Source organism: Hevea brasiliensis, chromosome 13 (assembly GCF_030052815.1).
Source record: "Hevea brasiliensis isolate MT/VB/25A 57/8 chromosome 13, ASM3005281v1, whole genome shotgun sequence".
Lineage (NCBI taxonomy): Eukaryota > Viridiplantae > Streptophyta > Magnoliopsida > Malpighiales > Euphorbiaceae > Hevea > Hevea brasiliensis.
In genome coordinates, this window is record NC_079505.1 from 6,194,391 (window position 1) to 6,221,891 (window position 27,501).

General features: G+C 36.0%; 1 long non-coding RNA gene across 1 annotated transcript; it reads left to right on the forward strand.

The window, feature by feature from the left end:
* Positions 1-24,889: 24,889 nt before the first annotated feature.
* On the forward strand, positions 24,890-26,293 carry LOC131171781 (uncharacterized). Its single transcript, XR_009142431.1, has 3 exons — positions 24,890-24,956; positions 25,401-25,458; positions 26,030-26,293. It is a non-coding gene; the product is annotated as an uncharacterized LOC131171781 (long non-coding RNA).
* Positions 26,294-27,501: the final 1,208 nt, after the last annotated feature.

Below are 27,501 nucleotides of genomic sequence, written 5' to 3' on the forward strand. Positions count from 1 at the left end.
TCCTAATTCCAATAAACATCTATCAAAAATCCCCTTAATCTTTTACTTTCCCAAAGCAAATCATTACTCCACTTTAATTGCTTTTTTCTTTTCTGTAACCCATTCTCTTCTTCCCATTTACCCTCTAAAGCAACTCACTTACCCAAGAACTCATTACCATCCTTTCTTTTTCCATCAAGCTCAAAATTTTCTTTTCTTTCTCCTTCTTTCTCTTTTCAATGTGCCATTCTCATTGTACGATTCCCTTACTGTTCACATCACGCACAGCTTCTATTTTTGCCATTTATTTCTTGGATTTTGGCAATCATCGCTAATTCTTCTTCATAGAGCATCATTCGGGCATTCCTTAGTGTGATTTTCTTGTTGTTTGATTATCATCCATCAGCCACATCACCCATGGCTTCTATTTTGCTGTTATTTCTTGGAATCACTACCAATTCTTCTTCGTGGAGCACTATTCGTGCACTCTTTGGAGTGATTTCGCCTTGCTCAGCCAATACCCATCTCGTATACGATACTTTCTTCTCCTATTTTTCAATTTCAAACCTTCTTTGAATCAATCTTGGCTATGGTAGCCATTTCTTCATAATGTGGATGTTGGGCATTGTCTGGGTGTTATTGAAATTTGATAAGGATTTGAAAAAAACTATAGGTACCATGAATTTCATTTCTTCGGAGATGAAATTGGTACCTTTGTGCTATTTTGATTCTTTTTGTGCATTTAGGGCATGTTGGATAACTTGGTTGCACTATATTTATCTTCACATTTTTTGCTATCAATAAGTCATCCACTGCACCTAGCATTACACCTGCTATATCACTTGTCATTGCACTTGGCATCGCACTTGTCACATTTGGTACAACATCTGGTGCCACTTTTGGTATAGCACCTGCTACTGCATCTGCTACTGCACCTGCTACTACACCTGGTACTCTATTTGGCACAACCCCTGGCGTCTCACCTGGTACCGATGCCAGTGTGGTATCTCCTTTGGTGGTATCTCCCATAAGTTCTTCTGTTCCAGAACTTAATACCTTTTCTACCCTGAAGATTTTCTTTCCCCCTAACTTCCCATCATTTTGTATTAATCCTTTTTCTATAGTAGCTAGAGGTAAGAAAATTTTTTACTGCACCTATTCTTTCCTGTGTTTATTGCCACAGTTATGCTTCTGTGTTTCTCTATAGGTTGTATTTGTTGCTTTTTCCTTGAAGATTGGCCTTTATTTTGATAGGCCAATTTTTTGTTCCTTCCTGGTACAGGGAAAACTCTGCTAAAATTTTTTCTTGACTAGGTGCTGTCATTATTTATGCAGGTGCTGCTTTAGGATTCTCTTCATTTGGTAGTTCGTTAGGTGTTGGGTCATCTTCTATTAGTTCATCCATGACAGTAAGTTTCTTGCCTTATTTATAATTTCCTTAGCCACTTCCCTTAGTGTTCCTTTAACTTTCCCTTTCTTTGTTTTTGCAGAACCTGAGTGTGGCTAATGCTAGTATTGGATTGCTGCATTCCTCTGCTGACCTCTTATTAGTAGTATGCCCTAGAGCATATAATTTAGTATGTATCTTGTACATATTTTATTAATAAAAGGCATTTTCACTTTTCCGTTTACATAATATATTTATGTGTAATAGAAAAAGTCCATTGATATTTTGTTAGAAATTATATTCTTAAGTTGTTAAGAATATGAGTGACAATATTTCTAGCACAAAGTATCATAAATTGATTTACAATCGAGGGTACTTCACAATAAGGACATGACTTATCCAGAAAGATTGTAATCATGTTTGTTCCTAAGTTATTTATATGAGATATAAATAAGATGGAATGATGAGTCTCATGCCGTATAACAAACATGATAGGTACTTATGCATGATAAGTAGGCCGAACCAATGACATTTATGACAAGCACATGGAGATTACTCTTGTCAATGCATTGTCATAAATCATATCAGTGCATATAATCTTTAGACCTGAGATAGCACAGTTATCTTGTATATAGGTGGTTTGAGTTTGATACTGCTTTCATACTTATACTGTGTATGGGTATATGGGCATGTGTTGGCTCCTACCAATTATATATGGAGATAGGTGTTGATCAAGATGGAATCTGTTACCCTAAGTAAATAAGGATAAAATCTTATGTTCATTTAATTGTTCTTGATGTTTCAAGTTCCTGGCCAGGACAGATAGATTTAATCAGAAAAGAGTTTCTAATGAGAAAATCTTTTTAATCAAGAACTGGAATTAAAAGAGAACATAAGATTCATAGCAAATGGGGTTTGACATAAACCATGACTCTAACTTGAATTGGGATTTTGTAACAGAGAGATTCTAGTGCATGGTAACATATGATTATAGGTTAATTTAAGGTAAACTTTATTACTGATTGGGTGGCTGTGACATGCTATGCTAGCTGTTAACTATAGTCTATAAGCTGCCTAAAATGATTTAGAGAAATCATTTATGGTAAGAAAGAGTTCTGATGATATTAAGAGTTGATATCATATCTTATTGCCAATTAGTGATGAGCTAGTGAGTCACACACATACACAAGTAATCACCAAGTTAAATATGATTTAATTAATTAGTTAAAGAGTTTAATTGATTAATTAAATAGGTTTGGTTTGTAATAAGATTGCAAAGTCCCTAGTATGGCTTGAAACCAAATCTAGGTTATTGGATGTATAGTATAAGTTAAATTTATTTTTAAAGTGTTTAAATATGAATTTAATTATGAAAAATTAATTAATAGAGATTAATTAATTAATTTATATTTGATATAAATTGATTAGAAGAAGAGAAATAATTATTTTGGGTTGAGAACTCAAAATTAAGACACAAGGGTAATTTGGTCATTTCACAGAGTGACATGTGGCACCATGAGATGGTGACACATGGCACTACACATAAGTTTGCCATTTGTCTTTCAATCATGTAAGATGATCAAAGTCAAGATTAATTCTAGTTTTGACACTTGGCATAATATGATTGGGTAAATTAAAATTCTGAGCCAATAAGAAGATGACATGTGGCAAGGGTTTTAAGTGGTGACCTAGCTATATAAGGGAAAGGATGAAAGAACAAAATAAGCAATTTGATTTTCTCAAAGAGGTACTGCCACCCTTGTTGTCTTCTTCCTCTCTTCTTCTTCATCTCTCATCAATTCAAAGAGAATTGCCAACATTCTTTTGAATTAAAATTGCTAGAAATCGTTTCTAGTGTCCGATATACATCTGCAACCTCTCTAAAAGGCAAAACCTCAATTTCTAATTGATTGGAAAGGCTTGAGAAGCTGCTCAAGGGGCTGCCATTGGTGATCTTTGTTTGGACAAGCTAAAGGGACAACATCTGGTATCCTAGGTGCTTCCCAAAGGTACCAAACACATCAAAAATGCATCAAAAGGTTAGTGTACATGTTCTTGTATTAATCTAGGATTCTAATGAATTAATCTGTTAATTCTAAAATCTTAAATGGAAAATGTAGATCCAAAAACATATTAAAAGTGTTTTAATAAGCTGTTGAATATTGACATCAATTAGGTAAATAATGAATCTTGCATGATGCATGAGACCCTAGAAGAAAATTTTTGAATTCAATGTTCTAGGCTAATAATTTTTATGCTTCCGCTCCTTCACCTCCTAGGTCCTCCCTTTCCTCTCGATAAGATAGATGAGCTGCTGGTCTAGAAAACTCTAAAGGCTATCCCGAAATCAGGGGAAATAAAATCTTAGCTAAGATACACACCCGGTAAACTAAGTGGATTGATAGACTTTCTCCCATATACTCGAGCTTGTGGCAGAAGGCTGGCATTAGGAAGTTTATCTACATGACTCGCTTTGCTCTTTCATTCTGCCCTAGACTTATTTTGGGTTCACTTTGGTTTTGGTCTCGCATATGTAACTCCTTCATCTTGCCTATGGGACTCATGTTTATCACCCTAAAGGACATCTACATGTTAACGGGTCTACCAATGACTAGTGATGATGCACCTCGTTTAATCACAGAGCCTGAGCTGAAATATCATCACAAGGGAAAGTTTACTTCTTATACTGCCATAGGCGATGAGTGTGCTTTAGGGAGTATGCTTCTTGGCTCCATTTATTAAGCATTGGCTTAGATGACTCTTAATGCTCACTTGACTAAGGTGAATGGGAGTTTCTGGGTAGTTTAGCTATGGCTTTTCTCCTACTTCTCCCAACTGTTGGGTTCTCCTCTAGCTCCTTTGATTAAAAACTTTAGGTCTTTGGTTGTGTCCTCCACTTGTGACTGGAGTACTGATCATGTGTTGTAATTCTTCTTTAGCTTATCTACCAAAGGCTGTGATGATTTCACACCCTCTGACTCTTCAAGATCTTGCTCTACTTTAGCTACCCCAGTGGTTGAACCAAAGTGCTATGCCACCTAGTGAGATTGCTATCCACACCTAGGCCTCTTTTACTACTATGAGGCCTTTACTTATTGGCATTGTGATGCCCCTTACCCGGTCTACAATGTAGTAGAGTAAGGTGTACCCCATTCGGTGTCGGAGCACCCTATCTTGTCATATTTATTTGTAATCTTATGTCCCAAATTTTTTCTTTATATCACAATTTATTTTTATGAAGACCCGGATATAGTCTCCTCTATTTTATTAGGGCATGACAGGTTTTACTATTCACCTACTAAAGCAATTCATGTCCATCTCATTTTTCCATATGTCATATCATATCATCATAATTCTCATACAATTTCTCATATTCATTTCAAGTGAAAACACTTCATTTCATTCATATAAAATCAAGTACAATATTTACAAATTATTTACAATCCCAAAATTTATTTACATCTCATTTATGTACAATGATTCAAAACACAAAAGCTAAATACACATGGGCCCTACTAAAAATAAACTGCTGAGGTGACAAGTCACACTACTGCGAAGTCTGCTCCAACTCACTGTCTGGACTGGTCCTGCTCACCAGTACCTACGCGATAGAAAAATCAACACACTAAGCATAACGGTTAGTGCTGTATAAATTAAAGTAAAAAATAAACTAAGAAAATAAAAATAAATGCTTCATGTAAAATCTTCATAAAATACCAAATTTTATGAATTTTGAGTCATTTACAATTTTTATTGTACTTTGGAAGCAATTAGACTTATCGGGATCTTTTCTAATAATTTATTCTATATTTAGTCTTATTGAATTCATATCAATACCCAAGTAACCTATAACAGACTATAAAGACTAGATACACGGGAGTATACTAGTTAGATATCTGTATGTCTATCATGTATACGTCGGTCACGTCAGGCATAAGGTCAGCGGGCAGGCATAAAGCCAAAAATAAAATCAGGCACAATGGCTAACGGGTAGGCATAAAGCCAAAGGAATAACCATATCAGACAGATATTATCTATCAATGATCATTCAGTAGGCAGTACTGCAATCTGTAGTCCCTAATTGATATACCAATCGATCCATGCTATATACATAAGTTTAGGTATACTTTGGGCAAAGTAATATTATTATTACTTATAGTTTCATTATTTCATGTTATGTACTATTTATGTTTCATAGCATTTTCATGTTACTTGTGATGGGAAACATAAGTCCCACATGCATATTCACGTCACTTTTATGTTTAGCAAATCATTTTAGTTAATTCCATATCATATGACAAGTCATTTTATGAACCTTTCTCAAGGTCCAGATTTGGTGTCTTAACTTCACCTAGTAAATTGGTTAAGATGTACCCACTGTTTGGCCATACTTTCTTCATGGAAGTTGTTCCTCTATGTCTTATCTTTGTTTTTCTTTTTGAATCATGTCATTTAAAGTTTTAGAACTCAAGTTATGGTCAAATTACCAAAATTGGTTTGTTGACCTTTTCTGGTTCCAGAACTAGGTAGATTCTAGAATCAATCTTCGTTTAGTCATTTGGGCATGCTACAATCATTTTTAGGCCTAACGTCCTTCATATGAGTTGTTCTCCTATGTCTTAGGGTCACTCAGGTTTAAGAATCACAGTTTTTCAGGTTATGTAGGGTGAGTTATGGCTAGTTAACTGACCTAGACTCATGAACCCTGTACCTTCAGGATTTCAATTCGGGTCAATGTTTTTTTATTCCAATTTTAGGGTCCTTATACTCAAAATTTGAGGAAAGTTCCTAAATCAAAGTTGGAGTCCTATTTCTTAGGTTTCCAGAATAATATGGCTCATCTCAATTGGAGTTTCCTAGTGGGAGATATGGTATAATACTATTCTAGGGTCAAGTGGCTATTTAGTTCAATTTCAAGATTTGGGTGGCTAAATTGTTCTAACAATTTGGCCAAGTTCCATTAGGTTCTGGATTTTGGTCAAAAAACCAAAATTGTAGTTCTAAGTCTTATAGAGATTTTGGCTTTAGTTTCATTGCATTTTTAGTTTTCTGGACCAAGTTATGGCATTTTTGCCAAAACTGGTCGAATTGGTCAAAGTCCAGAATTTCAGGTCAGTTTTGGTTTTGGTTAGAATTGTTAACCTAAATTATTCTAGCAATTTAGTTGGGTTAGAGGCAAAATTAGGCTCTATCTTCTTCATAAAAAATGTGCTCCTATGTCTAACCTTTCCAATGGTTCAAGAATCAGGTCATTCTGACTTTCCTAGAGTGAGTTATGGCGATTTGAACATTTATTGTTTATATGGTCATTTTTTCCAGGTCCAGCATATGGTTACCCAGATTCAAGCCAATTTTAGGTCATGTTAGGTTCAGTTTTTGGGCAGGGTCTCTACATGAAAAATGTGGCCTTATGTCCCTAGTTTCATCTCCAATTGACCTCACACCAATTAGAGCAATGTGGCTCTACTTATGCTCACATAACCTTACTGGACTTATAGGTCTAAAATCTTGCACAGAAATTCAACACTCCCAATATACATTCCACCCAACTACCAAACTTCAATCACATTCATTGCACTTCAAATATTCAATAAATGGTCTCAACAAAGTCAATTAGGCATCAATTCATAAAACCCCCAAACTTTGGGTCAAAACCCTAACTTTAATTTCTCAACTCATGCATAACACATGTAATTCATAATCTAACTCATTTATACTCATTACATGCCATCACTAACTAGTTTAGAACAATTAAAACCATCAAATTCTCATCACTCCCATAGCTACCGAAATTTAGGGTTCCATTTACTCATAATATTCTTTTTAATTTCATGAAATTTTAGCTTAGTTTAACATGCTAACCATACTAAGAGAAGAAAGAAAGTATAGATAGTGCACTAACCTCAACTTGAGCAAAATTAACCTTGCCTAAACTTCAAATTCTCTCTCTTTCTTGGCTACCAAAGGCTTCCTCAAGGTGTAGGAGCAATTTTTAGTAAAGGCAAGTTTGGGTTTTAGGGTGAGAATGGAGGGAAATCAAGCTTGAAAAGCTTGAAAATGGAAGAAGCTTTTCTCTATGGTGGTTCGGCCTAGTGAGGTTTCAAGAGGAAGAAGATGACTTTTTTGTTAATTAAGTTAATTTGTCTCTTATATATATGGTTGTTTAATTTTTATTGGATAAAAATTTTAATTACATCATTCTTGTGTCATGCTTATGTAATAAATGTTATTTAAGTTTCATTTCCTTTATTTCCTTTTCTCATTTTCTCTACTCATTTTTCATTACAAAAATTCATAATTTAATCCATTTTAATTATTTTATTCTCACTCATTTTGATTGACATTTAGGTCAAAATTCAATACTGAGGGTAAATTAACCAAAATGCCCTTCATTGTGTTCATCGGGTTATAATTGTCTGTACCGATTAACTTAATTTTCTTGTATTCCTTTGATATTTTTATTGTCATCTAAACCTCATAAATCCCCCAATTAAGTCCCAAATAATTATTTCGCAGGGTTTCCCACAAGTCTGGGGTTGGCAACTATCTTCACAGTCACTTCCTGTTAGGGTCACCCATCGCCATGACCTCCGGCTCGTTTAATCGAGTTGCACTTCGCTTTTTTTATTTTTTCTTGGTCTTTATTAAATCAATTTATGTCTCATCACCCTAGTTTAAGTGTAGTTCCAGACATCTTGACTGTCTGAACAGACGTTAGTCATCAAAACAGTAGAATGTACGGACTACCTAAAGTAAGTGCATTACAAGCATTACCTTTGGTACTCTGCTAGGAGTGACTCACCCAGGACTGGAGCTGTACATGCCTTCTCTCTAGTCTCGATAGTTTAGTTTGATTTATGGCATCCCATCCTCGATACCTTCCTATGACCCGAACGATGGGACCAAAGTTTCTTTTCCTCAGGACCAAATCATCCTTAGCCTAGATGTGTTTAATGTCTTCCCCTACCTTTACTGCTCTTGCCTTTCACAGTTGGTGGACTTGCAAGTTTTAGGAATCTGTAAGGGCTTAGATTCCACCAGGTAATTTTTCTATCTTATTTTTATTTCTTTTATATTTATTTACTTCTAAGTTGTTGTCTTTTATAGATGCTTCGCTTGTTTCTTGGTCAGTTCTGAAACAAAAGGTGGCCCCCCTCTCAGCTTTCTCCTCTTTCCAAGAAAGTAAAGTCTACTGCACCACATTTTAGGCCTAAGGTTTAGAGCACTTCACCTTTTACTACCAAATTGGAGAAAGACCCTCCTATCTTCATTTTTTCCTAGCTTTCAGGCCATACGACTCTAAGGACTAAAGGTCCTAAGACCTCTACCTTGAGTCCTGTTATGATTCCTGTTGCCTCGGACTCTGACGGTGCTAGTTCTTCTGAAGGCACTTCCACCACAGATATCTCTTCTTCCCAGGATGCTATTTCTAGTGATGGTGGAAGGACTACTACACCTGCCCTTTATCAGAGGGGTGACACCGAGGTAGTAGAGGAGGCTGATTCTCCAGATGACGTGCAGTTTACTTCTCTTCTTGAGGTTTGTGACTTCACCCTTTGTGTATTGCTTATTTCATCTCACTGTACTGACTTCCTCTTTCATGTAGGTACTAGACTCTTAGGTCATAATGACTTCTATTGACCCTCTACTACTTTTACCGTAGTACCAACTAATGAGCCTAATGCTGTTGTTACACTGGCTACTCCTGTATCTCTACTTATTAGTTTTCAGACTGTGGTTGATCCCCTATCATCTTTGAATCTCTCGTTCTTCACTAATTTAGACGTCAATTCTTCTAATTCTTCCCTTAGACCCTTAGCATCTATTGTCATCAATGTACACCTCCACGAAATGTCCAAGCATGTCATGAAAAATGGTGTTCATAGCTCTCTAATATATAGCACCGGTGTTTTTTAGCTCGAAGGGCATGACCAGCCATTCAAATATTTCGATGGGATTGGGACATCTGAAGGTGATCTTGGACACATTCTCTAGTGTGATAAAGATTTGATTATAACTAGAGAAACCATCAAGGAAAGATAGTAGTTCATTTTTAGCGGTAGCATCAACCAATATGTCTTCTATTGGCATTATGTACATGTCTTTCAGGGTTACAATATTTAAATCCCTGAAATCAACACACACATGTAACTTTCCATTTTTCTTAACAACTGGTACAATATTAGAAAGCCATTAACTGTACCTGGTTGGTATGATAAAACCTGCTTTTAACAGTTTCTCAATTTCTTCCTTTACCTTTAGGACTACCTCTCTTAATGTCCTTCTAAGCACTTGCCAATGCGGTAAATAGTCTGGTTTAATGGGCAATTTAAGTTCAACTAACCTCCTCTGTAAGCCTGGCATCTCATCATAATTCCATGCGAAGCAATCTTTATACTCATGCAAAAGTGAGATTATTTTTTATTTTAAATCACTCCTTGGTAAAGAATTTATATAAGTTACTCAAGACTCCTTAAGGGAGTTGAGATTAACCTCCTCCAAAGGGTCTTAAATTTTGGTCAATAAGTCATCCAGTTTTGTAGGTGTAGGTTCCAGGTTCTGAAACGGTATCTCCTCTGGGTCACCCTCCTCTGGTTCCTCTTCGAAATAACCTCAGCATCTTTTATCTTTAGAGTTCCTTCTACGTTTATCTTGTCAAGGAGTTACTGCATCTGAATTCTGGTTATAGCAGTTGTAGCTAATGCCATTTCCTTTTGCATATATTTGTCATTTATCATGGAGCTCTTCTATCACAAGCTCCATATCGACCATCTATAAGGCATGATTGCAAATATAGTGTTAGTTTCTTTTATTAGATCTCCCATTTTCGCCTTTTGTGTCCCTTTTTTAGGAATAATGGGCTTGATTGTCATGGCAGACTTTGCACAAAGGACATGATTTTTGTTAGGGGAGTCACAAGTTACAGTCCACTGAGCCTTCTAGTGAGGTTTCTTCTTCAAAAACATGATCAGGCTTATGTTAGTGTTATAATATTAGGCCTCTGCAACATCAGAGTGGTTCGTAAATGGCTTGGCATCTACCCATATGACTTCCACATCATTCCCTTTCCAAAACAATAGAAACTGATGAAGTGATGATGGGACACACCAATTTGCATGTATCCAATCTCTTCCTAAAAGTGCTTGATAATTTGCAGTGGAATGAACCACAAAAAAGTGGTGGTGGAAGACTTACTACCTATATTTACCTCAACGAGAAGGACTCTGAGGGTCTTGGATACCTCTTCAGTAAACATAGACATCGAGACATTAATGGTAATGAGGTCCTCCTCTAACTTCCCCAACATTAGCAACATTCTGAGTGGCATTGTGTTTATTGCTGACCTGCTATCAATGAGTACCCTAGAGGAGGGTCGGCCATTAAGATGGGCTGTGACATGCAGGGGCCAAAAATGTTTGGTCATTCACTTCGATTGTTTTTTAATCATAATTTTCTTCAGCTCCCTTTGGTTAGTGCACTGGATAATAACCCCCTTACATACCTCAGCATTAAAAGGATCTGCTGTCCCCTGCATTTTCTTAGATACTTGTACCATTACCTTTTAAAAAGTAGTAGAAAAAATTAAGCAAGTAACATTACAATCAGTAAGTAAAGCTTTATCTTCTTTCTTTTGAGTGGGTGTTTCTTCTAAACTCCCCATTGATTCTAAGTCTTTGGTTGCTTTCCTCTTAAACTTGCTTTTTTATTGGGGCTGAACCTTTTGTTCTTCTTTTTGTCTTTTTTTCGTAGCCCTTTGTCTCTGAAGCCTTCTCTTCTATGTCCATGTCAATGGCTGTGGAAATTTAGAATGGCACACCTATCACCACTGTTTGTTCAACTCGACTAAGGGTAGTGCCACAAACCTAGGTTGGATCCTTTAAAACTTTACTGCAGGTTTCACAAGTGTGGCAGGTTCAACCTTCCTTAGGAAAAGACCTAGATAGTGGCCCTCAGTTGGGTTTGCTATAAGATCTTCTAAATACTTCCCTGGGGCTACTTTCAGGTGGTGTGGTATATCGTGTCTGCCTCTAGGCGACCTCGTAGGAACCTTAGGAAGGGTTCTATAAGTTGAAAACCCCTGAGGTGGGCCCCTAGATTTTTTAATCACCTCAGTTTGAACTTGTAATTTCCTTAGCTCATTAATGACTCCTTAAAGATCCATTGTAATCGTGTTGATACATGCCACCGGAGGAAAAGGATCCCCATCAATCAGCATAGAGTCCTTCTTCTTAGGGAATTTTAAGGCCTCCTTGTTGATACGATCCTCGATGACTCCCCTGAAGGCCAACTAGTTATTCGTGTTATAATTCCAAGAATTGTGATACTTACAATAATCTCTCCCTCTCATTTCCTCTTTGATTGAAAGCTTATGATTAGGAGGAAGCTTAATGAACCTTTCTTTCAGTAAGAAATAGAATATATTCTTAGTCTTACTGCTATCAAAGGCACACTAAGGAGGTGCGACTAAAGTCATTTAAGTCTTCCTTTAGTAAACCATTTTAGCTTGTGTACCTAGAGCAAGACATACACAGGTACAGTAGTAACCAAATCAGCCACAACAAGTTCATGATTGCTTACCTCCTAGTAATATGTACCCACAGCCATCCTCTTTTGATTCGATTCTTCCATTAGCAACTCTTTGTATTCAACAACTTTAGTAGCTAACTCATAGAAGTCCCTGAACTTAATCCCTTAGAACTTCTTCTGAAGTTTGATGTCTAGTCCCCTCTAAGCCATTTTAACATATTTAGTTTTAAGCAGGAACAACTTGCTCCTGTTTCTCATCTTTTTGAATCATGCAATGCAAGCATCTACCGACTCTCCACTCCTCTAGGTCATTCTGGAAAGCTCGGTTACACACTTCAGGTTTGGCTCAAAAATATTGAGTATGGAATAGCCTCTCCATTTCCTGCTAAGAAAAGATAGAGTTTCTTGGAAGAGTTGAATACCAGGTGAACGTGATTCCAGTGAGTGAATTTAGGAATAGTCTCAGTTTGTAACTAGCAAAGTTTTCATAATTCACCAATTCTCCACATTGTATCGTAAACCTTGCTATATGCTCTAAAGTTGATTGCCCATCTTCCCCTGAAAAGACACTGAACTAAGGGATACGACACACTCTCGGATATGGGTTCTTTTTTGTTAATGTTGTCAGGATATGGCTAGTGGAATTCTAGGTAGACAATTTGCCTAAGGCTCAGCCCATACAGCTCCTGAACTGCATCCTTAACTACATCAATGTTCACCTGTGGTGCGACTGGGACTGTTGGAACCTGGACCATGAGCGCCGACACCTAGGGCCCTGGTGCAGTTGGTTGCGACACCTGCACCACAGGACATTAGTTCCTCTATGACTGTTGCCCCTTGACACCAAGGGCTGACTTGCACTAGTGTTCTGAGTTGCCTAGCCATTTGCTCATCTCTCCTGTGGGGTGGCTGGTACCTTTCTTCAGTCTGAATTTGGCTTCCTTTGATGTTGGCTTGAGGAACTCGTGGCAAGGGCTACCCTTTGATATCCCTAGCATTCCTGGATGCCGAATTGAACTCTTCTGGCCTAGTAACCTAGCCATCAAAAAGTAACATAGAAATTAGAATTTTATATTTTGTAGAAATAAATTGTGCATCCAATTCATGAGATTTCTCCACCAACTAATTAGTGCCTTTTATCAAAGTATTCATGATGGTAGATGCTAGTTTTTTTATATGAAAAACATTATAAACTACTCCACCCCACTCCTGGATTGGGTCAGTAGGCAAGGTAAATATAGCTTCTGTTACATCTAGAACCTAGACTTCTTCTCCCTGCTATGGTCACCTTTTGAAGTGTTCCACTATGAGCGAAACCTATATGTTTGGAGCAATTGTAATAGGACTTCCCTCCACGTCTTGAGACCCAGTGGTTTCTTTGCTTTTGGTTTTTGGAGTCATGGTATTGCCTATAAAATGACGTTATCGAATGGTGAAATGAAACCTTTGTCCCACTGAGCGTGCCAAAAATTGTTTCCGTAGAAAACAATTTGGCTGGATAACAGCTTAGGAATTGCGAGCGTGCTAGATACGGAGTATATCAGCTGCGCGCTCTTCTGACTTCTCTCAAATGGCTGTGGAAACCTGACTAGGCTAAGCGCAACTTCATCAAAAATTTCACTTAAAGTAATAAGAAATTGTATTGATTGCTAAAAATTTAAGTACAAGATTTGCAAAATAAATACAAGGCTTAGAAAATAAAAAAACAGATAAAAGTGAAGATAAATAGAATGCTGGAATCTGTAGTTGATTGATCGATTGAGTGGTTAGGGCTCTTAACGTTGCACAGCAGAGCTTATCTATAGCAGCACCTGACAGTTCCTATGAAGGTTCCAAAACCAACATTTGCTCACGTCTCACGTCTTCCCATAACTCCCCAGCATCTGTTCTCTTAACCGCTGACAACTCCCCATGATCTGGTAACTTCTTATAACTTCCTTCTAATAACCATCAAAATAATATTTAATTATTTAACTTAGGCCTCATAATTAAATTAATATAATAAAATTAATTAGATAAATTTTACAAAAAATTAATTAATCATGGGCATAAAATAATTAATGAGCTATTTAAATTATTTTTGGTGCAAACAAACATAGCTCTACATTGGCACCTAGCTTCCCACTTTGCTTAGGTTGAATTCTCTTATCTTACCAAAAAAGCTAATGTCTTTAAAATTTTTGCAATAATATAGCATAAAATATATTAAATTATAGATTTGGCCTTCCTTTTTTTTGCTAAAATTTACTCAATTGATATTTAGAGGGTGTTTGGTTTACTTATAGGTCAGTTAAACCTACTTAAAAGTAAAAAATCATAAATAGATTAGTATTTAGTTTAGTTTATAAATTAAAAAATTACTTAAAATAAATTAGAAGTCATAAGTACCCCTTACTTATAACTTATCTACTTATTTAATACTATGTTTTGACGAAGTAAAAGACTATATTATCCTAATAATTTTTTCAAATATCAATACTATCATCATTTTAACAACCACAACACTCAATGATATTGTAACACCCCTCACCCGTCTATAGTGTGGTCGAGTAAGGTGTGCTACATTTGGTGCCGGATCACCCTATCCTATCTTGTCATGTACAATATTAATTTAATGTTTATTTAATTATATTATCTTACGTGTAGAATTTTTTTTTTATATCACATCTTATTTTTATAGAGACCCAGTCAGAGTCTCCTCTATTTTATTAGTGCATGGCGTGTTTCCTTATTTACTTGTTAAAAACAATTTATATCCATTTCATATGTCCATACATCACTTCATTGCTCATATAAATTTTCAAGAAAATACATTTCATTTCATTCTTATAAAATTTACATACAATAATGTACAAATTATATACAATTCAAAATTTAATTACATATCTCGAAGTGATTTACAACATTACTTATGTACAGTGATCAAAATGCAAAATCTAAATACACATGAGCCCTACCAAAACAAATCACGAGGTGACATCGTCATTGTGATTTGGTCAAGATCCTAGTTAGAGTCTCATCTTTCACATCTTGGTGGTAGTCTCTTGTACCTATGCGAGGAAACAATCCACCGCACTAAGCATAATGCTTAGTGATGCATAAATTGAAATATAAATAACTAAATAATTAAAATATTTATTCTACGTATAACTTTATAAAGAAATATAGATTTCATGAGTTTATAGTCTTTTACATGTGTATAGAACTTTGGAAGCAATTAAGTTAATCAGGATCTTTTCTGTTCATTTTTTCCATGTTCAGTCTTATTACTCATATCTGTGATCTTTTCACGTAATTATTTAAAATCTAAGGTTTATCACTGATATCTGTGCCCAAATAACCTATAAAAAATTATAAAGACTGGATACACGGGAGTATACTAGTTAAATATCCATATGTCTAACATGTATACATCTATCATGTCAGGCACAAGGCCAGCGGGCAGACATAAAACCAGAAATAAAATCAGGTACAATGGCTAATAGGCAGGCATAAAACCAGTAGAACAATCATCTTAGACATATATTATCTATCAATGATTATTCCTGTGGGCAGTACTGTAATCTGTAGTCTCTAATTGATATACCAATCGATCCATGCAGTAACACCCCAAATTTTATTATTTATGAGTATTTTTGATATTTTAATTTTATTTAAATTTTAGGAATTTTTTTGAGATTTTTCGGATTTTAAAAATCGGGTTCGATTTTCCGAAAATATAAACTTTGATGATTTTTAAAAATTAATTTAAAGACCACGTGGCAAAACTAAAAATATATTGGGAGTATACTTATTTTTCTTAGTTTTACTGAATTTTTTCGGAATTTTTGGACCTCGTTTTCGGTCCCGAGGCGAGTAAAATTCAAAATTTTGTATTCGAATCGAACCGGCCGAATCGAACCGGACCGGATCGGACCGGTCGAATCGAACCGGCTCCCTTTCCTTTTTCTTCTCGCGTCGTCCCTCTCTTTTCTCTTTCTTTCTCTCTCCTCCTCCCTGCTGCCGCTCCGCTCCGGCCAAATCCGCCGATCCGGCCACCGATTGACCGGTCTTGTGTCTAAAATCATCTACTCGTGAGCTTTCCATAGACACCAAGAACGCCAAAATCCATCGAGCGGTTTGTCCGATTTTTGCTCGGGAAGATTTTAGCCCATTTCGACTTTTGGGCTAGATTTCTCGGCCGTGAATCCCACGAGGAAACCGAGGCCACCAGACGCTCCATTCGCCGAGAGCTTCGCAACGACATAAATTTCGAATTTTTCCGACACCGTTTTGATGGGTCCCACGGAACTTGCGATGTAATTTCGAGCATTAAATGAGCTTAGAAAATTCGAAAAATTTATGTGCTAACCCCGTGTTATGGGCTTCGTGTAGGTATCCTCGATTCGCGAAATTCGGCGATTAACCGGTGCAAATTTCGGGCGCATGGACGTGACAGAAAAGTCTCCGTGGGCCGAGGTTTTGGCTAGCCCCATTGTCGACGCCCCGAGCGTCCGAAGTCGGAATCGGCAAAGGTAAACCCGAACCTAGTTTTTACGTAATTTTCTAGTGCTTAAATAGGATTAAAAATCCATAAAATATTCGTGGTAGCTTAGAAAATTACGATTCTTTTGCAATAGCTTAGTAATATTGCTAAGGACCGCGGGCAAAGTTTTATAATTTTTAGAGCTTGTTTGGGCGTTTTGCAAAAATGATCAATAATAAGGACTAAATTGAAATCTTGCGTATTGTGATGGATGATTGATTTGATGGGCCGGGAGGCTGTGTGATATGATTGAACTGTTGATGTATGGATTGTGAGCATAGAAGTGCATTTTTAGCCCTTTGCAAGTTGGGTAGGTCCTAGGTATAGGGAGACTCACGGATTTTCACGACTTAGGACGTAATTGGTCTTTTTCTTTATTTGTATTGAGTCAGATTGTATTAAATAAATGTAATATGATTGTCAGGTGAGCCGGGACAGCCTTCTTCCTCCGCCCAGCCGCCACAGTAATTTGTCGTCAAGTCTGTGAGTAAAATATTAATTTTAATTATAATTTCGATATTATTATATGTTCAACATGCCCATGCATCACTTATATGCATATATTTATGTAGTTAAACTCTAGGCACGATTTATGTTGCATTCATAACTGTTGATGTACCATGGATGTTGTTGTGGTAATTTGGAGCAGTGTGCGTGCGTTGGCGTGCGTGTGATGTGGTGTGGACTATGGATAGGACGGGGTAGTCACGGCTTGAGTAATTCGCTGGGACCCGTTCCTTCGAGGGGTAGTCACGCTGAGCAATTCTGGGGACCTCGATTTGGTTATTAAGTGGAAGTCCGAGCTTGAGTAATTACCGGCACCAGGTTGGATTTAAGAGAGCTGTATAGGGGATCAGCTCCCATATGTTATGATTGATACTACAGGGTGTGTGAGTGCTCCAAATTACCTTTTTGATGTTATGATGTGAAAATGTTGTGTATGTTTCATTTCACTCAACAGGTTGCATTAGTTTCAGATAGTTATAGAGATTATGGTTAAGATTGATATTTTACTCGAGTCGAACGCTCACTCTGTTCAAAAATTTTTACAGCCACAGGAGGATATTTTGTTCAGGTTAACGCCTTTTTACCTCGCAGTTGTTTATCAATATTGTGTAATTTTAATTACTCCTAGAATTTTCGCATGTGTTAGCAGTAATTATTTGAAATTGGTCTGTAATATTATATTCATGTTGGACCTGTAAACTTAATATTTTAAGTCTGTTTGATGGATTGGATGAGGGAGCTGAGCTCCCATTTATTATTATGTTGATGAGTATGTGGAGGGTGAGCTGAGCTCCCCAATGGATTGTTTATTGTGTTTACAGGTCGGGTGAGTCGAAAACTCCCCGTTGGAAAGTCCATTTTATGGCCGGACTCTGTCCGTTTGTTTTCTTGATATTGGGCCCAAATGGGCCTTAGAGTTGGGTTAATGAATAGTTAAGGCTTACTACGGGCCTCGGGGGCTTTAGGCTGGCCCAGGTCCTAGTGCCGGTCCGGCCCATAGGTTGGGTCGTGACACATGCTATATAAATAAGTCTATGTATACTTTGGGCAAATTAATGTTATTAAGTATTTATAGCTTCATATTATGTGCTAGTTATATTTAATAATATTTTCATGTTACTTATGATGGGAACATAAGTCCCACATGCATATTCATGTCACTTTTATCTTTAAACATTCATTTTGATTAACTGCATATCATATAACAAGTCATTTTATGAACTTTTCTCAAGGTCCAGATTTGATGTCTTAAGTTCACCTAACAAATTGGTCAAGGTGTGGCCACTGTTTGGCCACACTTCCTTCATGAAAGTTGTTCCTCTATGTCTTGTCTTTATTTTCCTTTTTGATTCATGTAATTTGACATTTTAGAACTCAAGTTATGGTCAAATAACCACAACTGGTTCATGGTCTCTTTCTGGGTCTAGATTCAGGCAGATTCTGGAGTCTATTTTTCCCTAATTATTTGGACATGTCACAGTCACCTTTAGACCTAATGTTCTTCATAGAAGTTATTATCCTATGTCTTATTATCACTCAAAATTTTGAATTATAATTTTTTAAGTTTTGTAGAATTAGTTATAATTAATTAACCTGGACTCAGGTACCCTGTGTCTACAGGATTCCAGGTTCAGGTCAGTAGTTTTGATTCCTATTTTAGGATTCTTACACTCAAATTTTGAGAAAAGTTTCTAAATCAAAGTTGGATCTTTATCTCTTAGGTTTCCAAAACAGTTTGTCTCATCCCATTTGAGATTTTCTAGTGAAAGTTATGGTATAAAATCTGTTCTAGGGTTAGGTGATGGTTGAGGCAAATTCTAGGATTTGGAATACTAACTTTTTCTAACAATTTGACTTAGTTCTCTTGGGTTATGGGTTCTAGTCAAAACACCAATATTGTAGATCTATGTCTTGTAAAATTTTGGCATTGGTTTCATTGCATTTGAAATTTTGTGGACCAAGTTATGGCATTTTTGCCAAAACTGGTCGGGTGAACCTAAGTCCAAAAATTCTAGGCAGTTTGGTTCTGGATAGTTTTGTTAACCTAAATTATGCTAGCAATTTGATTTGGTTAGAGGCAGATCTGAGTTCTGTGTTCTCCATGAAAGTTGTGCTCCTATGTCTAACCTTTCCAATTGTATAAAAATCAGGTCATTCTGACCTTCCTAGGGGGAGTTATGGCCAATTGAACAATTACTGTTCATATGGTCATTTTTCCAGGTCCAGATTTTGGTTATAAGGATTCAAGTCAACTTTAGGTCAGGTTAAATTCAGTTTTTGGGCATGGTCTCTTCATGAAAAATGTGGCAAATTGTCCTAGGTTTCATCTCAAATTGGCCTAACACCAATTGGAGCAACATAACTCAACTTATGGCTGTCTAAGCATGCTGGACTCATAGGTCCAAAAATCCTACATGAAAACAACACTCCCAATTTTCAATTCCACCCAACTGTCAAACTTTAATTCACATTCATGGCACTTTAATTAGTCAACAATTGATCTCAACATCATCAATTTCAAGTCACAACACAAAATTCCTAAATTTAATGCAAAACCCTAACTCCCATAATCATCTTCATGCAAACTCATACTAACTTATACCAAATTAACATGTACACATTTAGTATTATCTCTAAGCAATTTTGGGACAATAAAAAACCATCAAACCCTAATTTTCCCATGGCTGCCGAAATTTAGGTTTTTCATACCCCCATAATTTTCTTTCAATTTCATGGAATTTCAACTCAATTCAATGAGCTAACAATGCTTAAAGAAAGGAAAAGATTGTATATTGCACTAACCTCTTGTGACCAATTCCAAGCTTACTCTATCTTCACTTTCTCTTCAATCTATCACTTCCAATCTTCTTATCATAGGCAAGTGTCAAGTTTTTGTTTTGGGAGCTATGGGAAATATGAAGAGTAGGACAAGAAATTGGAGCTTGAAGGAACCAACAATGGTGGAAGGTGGTAGTGATGGTGTTTCGACCAATATGAGAAAGGAGAGGAAAATGAAGGCTTATGATAAGAATAAATTCATTTCCTTTGTCTTATGTTTATATATGTGTTTCAATTTAATTGGTTTTAATTTTTTTAATGATGTCATCATAACATCATGCTTAGGTCATAATTAACTTAAATTTCCATTTCTTTCTTTTCTCTTTTCCATTGTATAATTCTTGATTTTATTTTATTTTATATGTTTTAATCTCTCTCATTTTAATTGACATTTGGTCAAAATTTAACTCTGGGGTTGAAATGACCAAAATACCATTCATTATGCTTATTGAGTTATTTTTATCTGTATCGATTAACTAATTTTCTTAAATTTTCTTTGACATTTTTAAGGATAAATTTCAACAACTGTCCTTGAACTTATATAGTTGTAACACTATGGTCCTTTAACTTTAAAATGTAACATAAAACCTCCTAAACTTTTAAATTTTGCACAGTAAAATCCCTCTGATTTTCAATTACTGATTTTTCAGTTAGAAACTAATGTGAATAGCTCTCGCATGGCACTTAGTCAATATTTCTCTCTCCTCTCTTATGTAAAGTGTAAAATTATTCTCTTTACACATGAAAAATTAATCTGTCTATAGAGAGAAAAAGGACTCAATTTACACATGGTTTGAGAGAGAAAAGAGAAATACTGACTAAGCTCCATGCTGAAACTGTCCAAGTCAGTGTCTAACTGAAAAACTAGTAATTTGAGGTTAGAGAGATTTTACTGTACAAAATTTGAAAGTTGATGGGGTTTTATGTTGCATTTTTAAAATGAGGAATTGTAATGTTACAACTAGATAAATTCAGGGACAGTTGTCAAAATTTATCCACATTTTTAATGTCATTTATACCTCATAAAACCTCCAATTAAGTCCCAAAAATTATTTCCTAGGGTTTCTCAAAAGTCTGGGGTCAGCAACTGTCTTCACAATCGCTTCCCAGTACGGTTACCCATCGCCGTGTCCCCGGCTCGTTTAACCGAGTTGTACTTCACTTCTTTTACTTTTCTTTAATTTTACTTAGTCTTTATTCAGTCAATTTATGTTTCCTCACTCTAATTTAAGTGTAATTCAGGACATCCCGACTGTCCGAATAGACGTTAGTAATCGGAACAATACAATGTATGGACTACCTAAAGTGAGGGCATTACAGATATATCATTTTTTATTATTTTAATAAATTAAGTTACTTTTAAGCGCCTTTTAACTAAACACTTAGAGCATTTGGTTTGACTTATGAGTCAGTCAAACCAACTCATAAATGGAAAGTTGTAAGTAGATTAGCCTTTGATTTAGCTTATAAGTTTAAAAAAAAAAAAGATTATAAAAACTATTTAACATAAGTCATAAGTCATTAGTAAGGATACCTTAATTATATATTTCTTTTAAAACTACTCTTTGACCAAGTAAATGACAATATTATCCTAATAATTTTTAAAAAATATCAACTTTATCCTTATTTTAGCAACTACAATAATTAATTACATATCCTTTTTGATAATTTCAATAAATTAATTTACTTTTAAGCACCTTTTATTGTGGATGCATTTGTGATTAGGTTAACTTGTTTGAAATTTAAAATTGCAATAAATCCATTTCAGTTGGAGGCTGTTTTGAAAATCAAAGGACCAGACCAAAATCTTTATATGCAACTTTGATTTTAGATTTTTATTTCAACTAGAATCTTATCTACAACTTTGTTTTTAGATTTTTATTTCAAGTTTGAAAAATAATTAGTTATGATATAATCTTTTTTTTAGAAGTATTGTTCTTTTATTCTGCTGTAGCCTTTCTATATATCAATTATGATTAATAAAATAAGTAGCATTTTATCTAAAAAAAGTATCTATGAGATTGGAGGTTCTCTCTAACGAGCCTTCACATTAAGTTTCCAACATAGGGTCTTCAAGGAAGAACAGGAACATGAACAAGGGAAAGACAGCAGGACTTAAGGAGGATTTCCGAGTTCATCGACCTGTGACGAGATCCTATTCGAAGGAACATAACATTCTGGTATTAGAGCTGGTCATCATGGGTGAACCAGAGAATCTAAAAGAGAAGTTGAATTCTTTTATGCAATAATCTGATACTTGATTCAACAACTTAGCTTGACAACTATCAGAGCTGGTCCAAACTTTCAACAGGGGAGCAGACCAAAAATAAGATGGCACAAGCAACAGTCAGCAAAATTTTGGCTAGCAAGCTAATGAGCGAACAAAAGGGCGTGTGGTGCCTAGGTATACCAAACTCGACTACCCTTCATTTGATGGTTCCAATGATCCACTTGTGTGACTTAACCATTGTGAACAATTCTTCCATAATCAATGTATCACAAAGATGGATAAAGTCAGTCTAACTGCTTTTCACATAACAGGTGAGGCTCAGCTATGGTATTAAGACTTGAACAAGAAGAGACAGGATAAACATGGCAAGCATTTAAAGAATATTACAATTTACAATTTGGGCCCCTTGTGCATAGCAATTCGTTAGGAGAATTGGTGAACTTGAAACAAATGGGCTCGGTGGAAGAATATTAATGCCAATTTTAGTCATTGTTAGTAAGGGCAATTTCTGTTTGGACTAATCAACAAGTTGACCTTTTCACTACTTGGTTATTTGAAAATATTTGGCTAGAAGTTAAGTTACAGAATCCTCCAAATTTGGTTACTGTGATGAATTTTGCTCATGCTTTTGAGAAAAAGCAGCTCTCGATTCAATTTGACACTAAACGAACAATTTCTACTAGATCATTCAAAAAATTAACCCCATCTGCTGGGTGAGCCTTACGAGAATCGAAAGTAGTAGAAGTTGGTGGTGCAGTAACTTCGAGTGTCGGTAGTGCTTCTACTCTATTTGTCAAATAGCTTAGCAGGGCAGAGATGGCCGAACGTCGCTCTAAAGGATTATGTTACTACTGTGATAAGCCGTATACACTCGACTACCGCTGCATGAAACCACCACTGCACGAAATTATTTTGCTAGAGTTAAAAGATCCTGGACTACTTGTTGATGAGTCGGATGGTGTAGGAGTGGATGGGAACCATTGAATGAATTTTGTGCTACTTATCTAGATTTCAAGCTTGAGGACCAGCTTGATCTTCAGGAGGGAAGTAATGTTGTGGATGCAGTTTGTGGTAGGTTGACTTGTTTGAAATTTAAAATGGCAGTAAATCCATTTCAGTTGGAAGCTGTTTCAAAAATCAAGGGACCAAACCAAAATCCTCTTAAACTATTTAAAATTTAATTTTAAATAATTTTATCAAATAATTAATTATTTATTTTTTAAATTAACTTATAAGTTAAAAAATACATTTTAATACAAAAATTAAAAGTAAGTTGCCAAGTCAAACACCATCTTAGTTTAATGATACTAACTTCTAATGGAATTCATATTTTTATACATATATTTTTACTTATTTTTCATTTTGGATTTTTGTATATTTCATTTTGAAAAATAATGTATGAATCTTATTATTTTTTTATTAACTCTTAAAGTAGAAAATTTTTTTGGAAGTGCATTGAAAAGTTTGGACAAGTTACAATTATAAATTTTGAAATTAAATTTAGAAAATATTTTAATAATTTTCTTCAATTAATTATTTTCTAAATTAATGAGTTATTTAATAACAAAATCATAATTATTAAACGATAAATGCATGTTCACGTAAGATTGAAATAAATAGATAAATAAATTTATCATAATAAATAAAAGATGAAAAAATTAACACGAAGCCCAAGTTAATATTTTGTTGTATATATTTAACATTGATATATTATAAATATTATGTTTAATACTTTACATATATATTTAAATATTAAAATAATTAAAATTTGAAAATTAAAAATAATAATTGTTTAATATTAAAGAATTATATTCTTTTAGTATTTAAGACATATATTTTTAAGCATTAAAATTATTCTCAAATTTGAATTTCCTCACTGGCCTTTTGATATAGGGATATATTTACATAAAATTAATTTTGTAACGGTCAGGCTCCAACCGCTAGTGTAACACCCCGAAATTTTAATTTTTATGAGCATTTTGGTATTTTAATTTTATTTAAATTTTAGGAATTTTTTTGAGATTTTTCGGATTTTAAAAATCGGGTTCGATTTTCCGAAAATATAAACTTTGATGATTTTTAAAAATTAATTTAAAGACCACGTGGCAAAACTAAAAATATATTTGGAGTCTACGTATTTTTCTGAGTTTTACGGAATTTTTTCGGAATTTTTGGACCTCGTTTTCGGTCCCGAGGCAGAGTAAAAATTCAAAATTTTGTATTTCGAATCGAACCGGCCGAATCGAACCGGACCAGATCGGACCGGTCGAATCGAACCGGTCTCTTCTCTTTTTCTTCCTCCCGCGCGCGACGCCCTCTCCCCTTCTCTCTCTCTTTTCTCTCTCCTCCCCTCCCCTGCCGCCGCCCTCCTCCTCGTCCTCCTCGCCGCCTCCCTGAACGCCCGCGAAAGTCCCTGCGCCGCGCCGCCGCTTCAGCTTCCTCGGCCAAATCCGGCCGATCCGGTCACCGATTGGACCGAGTCTTGTGTCCAAAACCATCTACTCGGCCAGAGCTTTCTATAGACACCAAGAACGCCGAAATCCATCGAGCGGATTGTCCGATTTTAGCTCGGGAAGATTTTAGCCCATTTCGACTTTTGGGCTAGATTTCTCGAAAACCGTGAATCCCACGAGAAAACCGAGGCCACCAGCACGCTCCATTCGTCGAGAGCTTCGCAACGACATAAATTTCGAATTTTTTCGACACCGTTTTTCGGTGGGTCCCACGGAACTTTGCAGTGTATTTTCGAGCACTAAATGAGCTTAGAAAATTCTGAAAAAATTTATGTACTAACCCCCGTGTTATGGGCTTCGTGTAGGTATCCTCGATTCGCGGAAATTCGGCGATTGGCCAAGTCGCAAATTTCGGGCATGCAGGAAACGTCTCCGTATTTGGGCGAGGTTTTGGCTAGCCCCCCATTGTCAGACGTCCCGAGCGCGTTCCCGAAGTCGGAATCGGCAAAGGTAAATCCGAACCTTGTTTTTACGTAATTTTCTAGTGCTTAAATAGGATTAAAAATCCATAAAATATTCGTGGTAGCTTAGAAAATTACGATTCTTTTTGCAATAGCTTAGTAATATTGCTAAGGACCGCGGGGCAAAGTTTTATAATTTTTAGAGCTTGTTTGGGCAGTTTTTGCAAAAATGATCAATAATAAGGACTAAATTGAAATTTTGCGTATTGTGATTGATGATTGATTAGATGGGCGGGAGGCTGTGTGATATGATTGAACTGTTGATATATGGATTGTGAATATAGAAGTGCGTTTTTAGCCCTTTTGCAGGTCGGGTAGGTCCTAGGTATAGGGGAGACTCTGCCGGATTTTCGGCACGACTTAGGACGTAATTGGTCTTTTCTTTGTTTGTGTTAAGTCAGATTGTATTAAATAAATGTAATATGATTGTCAGGTGAGCCGGGACAGCCTTCTTCCTCCGCCCAGCCGCCACAGTGATTGTCGTCAAGTCTGTGAGTAAAATATTAATTTTAATTGTAATTTCGATATTATTATATGTTCAGCATGCCCATGCATCACTTATATGCATATATTTATGTAGTTAAACTCTAGGCACGATTTATGATGCATTGATAAATGTTAAAGTGCCATGTATGTTGTTGTGGTAATTTGGAGCAGTGTGCGTGCGTTGGCGTGCGTGTGATGTGGTGTGGACTATGGATAGGACGGGTAGACACGGCTTGAGTTCTTCGCTGGGACCCGGTCCTTCGGGGTAGACACGGCTTGAGTTCTTCGCTGGGACCCCGATTTGGTATTTAAGTGGAAGTCCGAGATGAGTTCTTCACGCACGAAGTTGGATTTAAGAGAGCTGTATAGGGGATCAGCTCCCATATATTATGAATGATGTTACAGGGTGCGTGAGTGCTCCAAATTACCTTTTTGATGTTATGATGTGAAAATGTTGTGTATGTTGCATTTCACTCCACAGGTTGCATTAGTACTAGACAGTTATAGAGATTATAGTTAAGATTGATATTTTACTCTCTGAGTCGAACGCTCACTCCTGTTCAAAAATTTTTACAGGCCACAGGAGGATATTTTGTTCTGGGTTAACCTGCTTTTCTACCTCGCAGGTTGTTTATCAATATTGTGTAATTTTAATTACTCCTAGAATTTCCGCATGTGTTAGCAGTATTTATTTGAATTTGGTCTGTAATATTTTTATCATGTTGGACCTGTAAACTTAAATATGTTATGCATGTTGATGGATTGGATGAGGGAGCTGAGCTCCCATTTATTTTATGTTGATGAGTATGTGGAGGGTGAGCTGAGCTCCCCAATTGAGTATTTATTGTGTTTACAGGTCGGGTGAGTCAAAAACTCCCCGTTGGAAAGTCCATTTTATGACCGGACTCTGTCCGTTTGTTTTCTTGAAATTGGGCCCAAATGGGCCTTAGAGTTGGGTTAATGAATAGTTAAGGCTTACTACGGGCCTCGGGGGCTTTAGGCTGGCCCAGGTCCTAGTGCCGGTCCGGCCCATAGGTTGGGTCGTGACAGCTAGAGCGGATAATTCCTCTAGTGGTTGGAGTCTGACCATTACAAATTTCATCAAAGAAAGTATTCTAAGCTAAATTAGGGGTGTATTCGAGTTTAGCCGAGCTCGAACTTGTCAGGCTCGAAGCTTGAGTCGATTTATTTTTGCTCAACTCGAAGCTCGACTAGCTTGAAAATTTTGGGCTCGAGCTCAGCTCAATTGATGTTCAACGAGCTCGAGCTCAGCTCGATGAATGTTAGACTAGCTCGAGCTTGGCTCGAGGCTCGAATCGAATTAAGAGTCGAGCTCGAACTCAACTCAAACCTGCTTATTTATCATGTTTCTAATAAATTCATTCTAATTCAAAAAAAGAAACTCAATTTAAATTTTAAACAATACAAATTCATCGTAAGTTCATAATTAAATAAATGAAAATAAAAATAAAATAAAATGAGTAACAATCTCCCAAACTAACAAATCCAAAAGTATAACAACATTTAAATATATCAAAATATGTGTGATATACATCAAATGATAGGTAGACAAATTTTCTTTGGCTTTTCTTCTTTCTCTTTGCTGATCTTTAAATGTTAAAAAATGAATAAACTAAAAAGAAAATTCAGGTTAGTGACTATTATTTAAAGTTTTAATTAAAAAATTAATAAGTAAAATTACCTTATTCTTCTTTTTAACCCCATGAAGAGCACAACAGCAATCTCCACCACACAACAATATTTATACAGTTTCAGGAGCTAAAGATGCACGATATGGATCAATCACTCAACCCCTTGCACTAAAACTTGCCTCTGATGGTATTAAGGTGATAGGAACAACTAAGATATCAGCAGCCAGCCTAGATAAAATACTATACTTCAAATGTGCTTTCTTTCACCAATCCAATGCACTAAATTTTTGAGAATTTCCAGTGGCAATAACACACCCTTTCTCTAAATAAACATCCAAGTCTGATTTTTGAGGTTGAAAAGTATTTTCACTTCTTACATATTGTAATATCTCATCA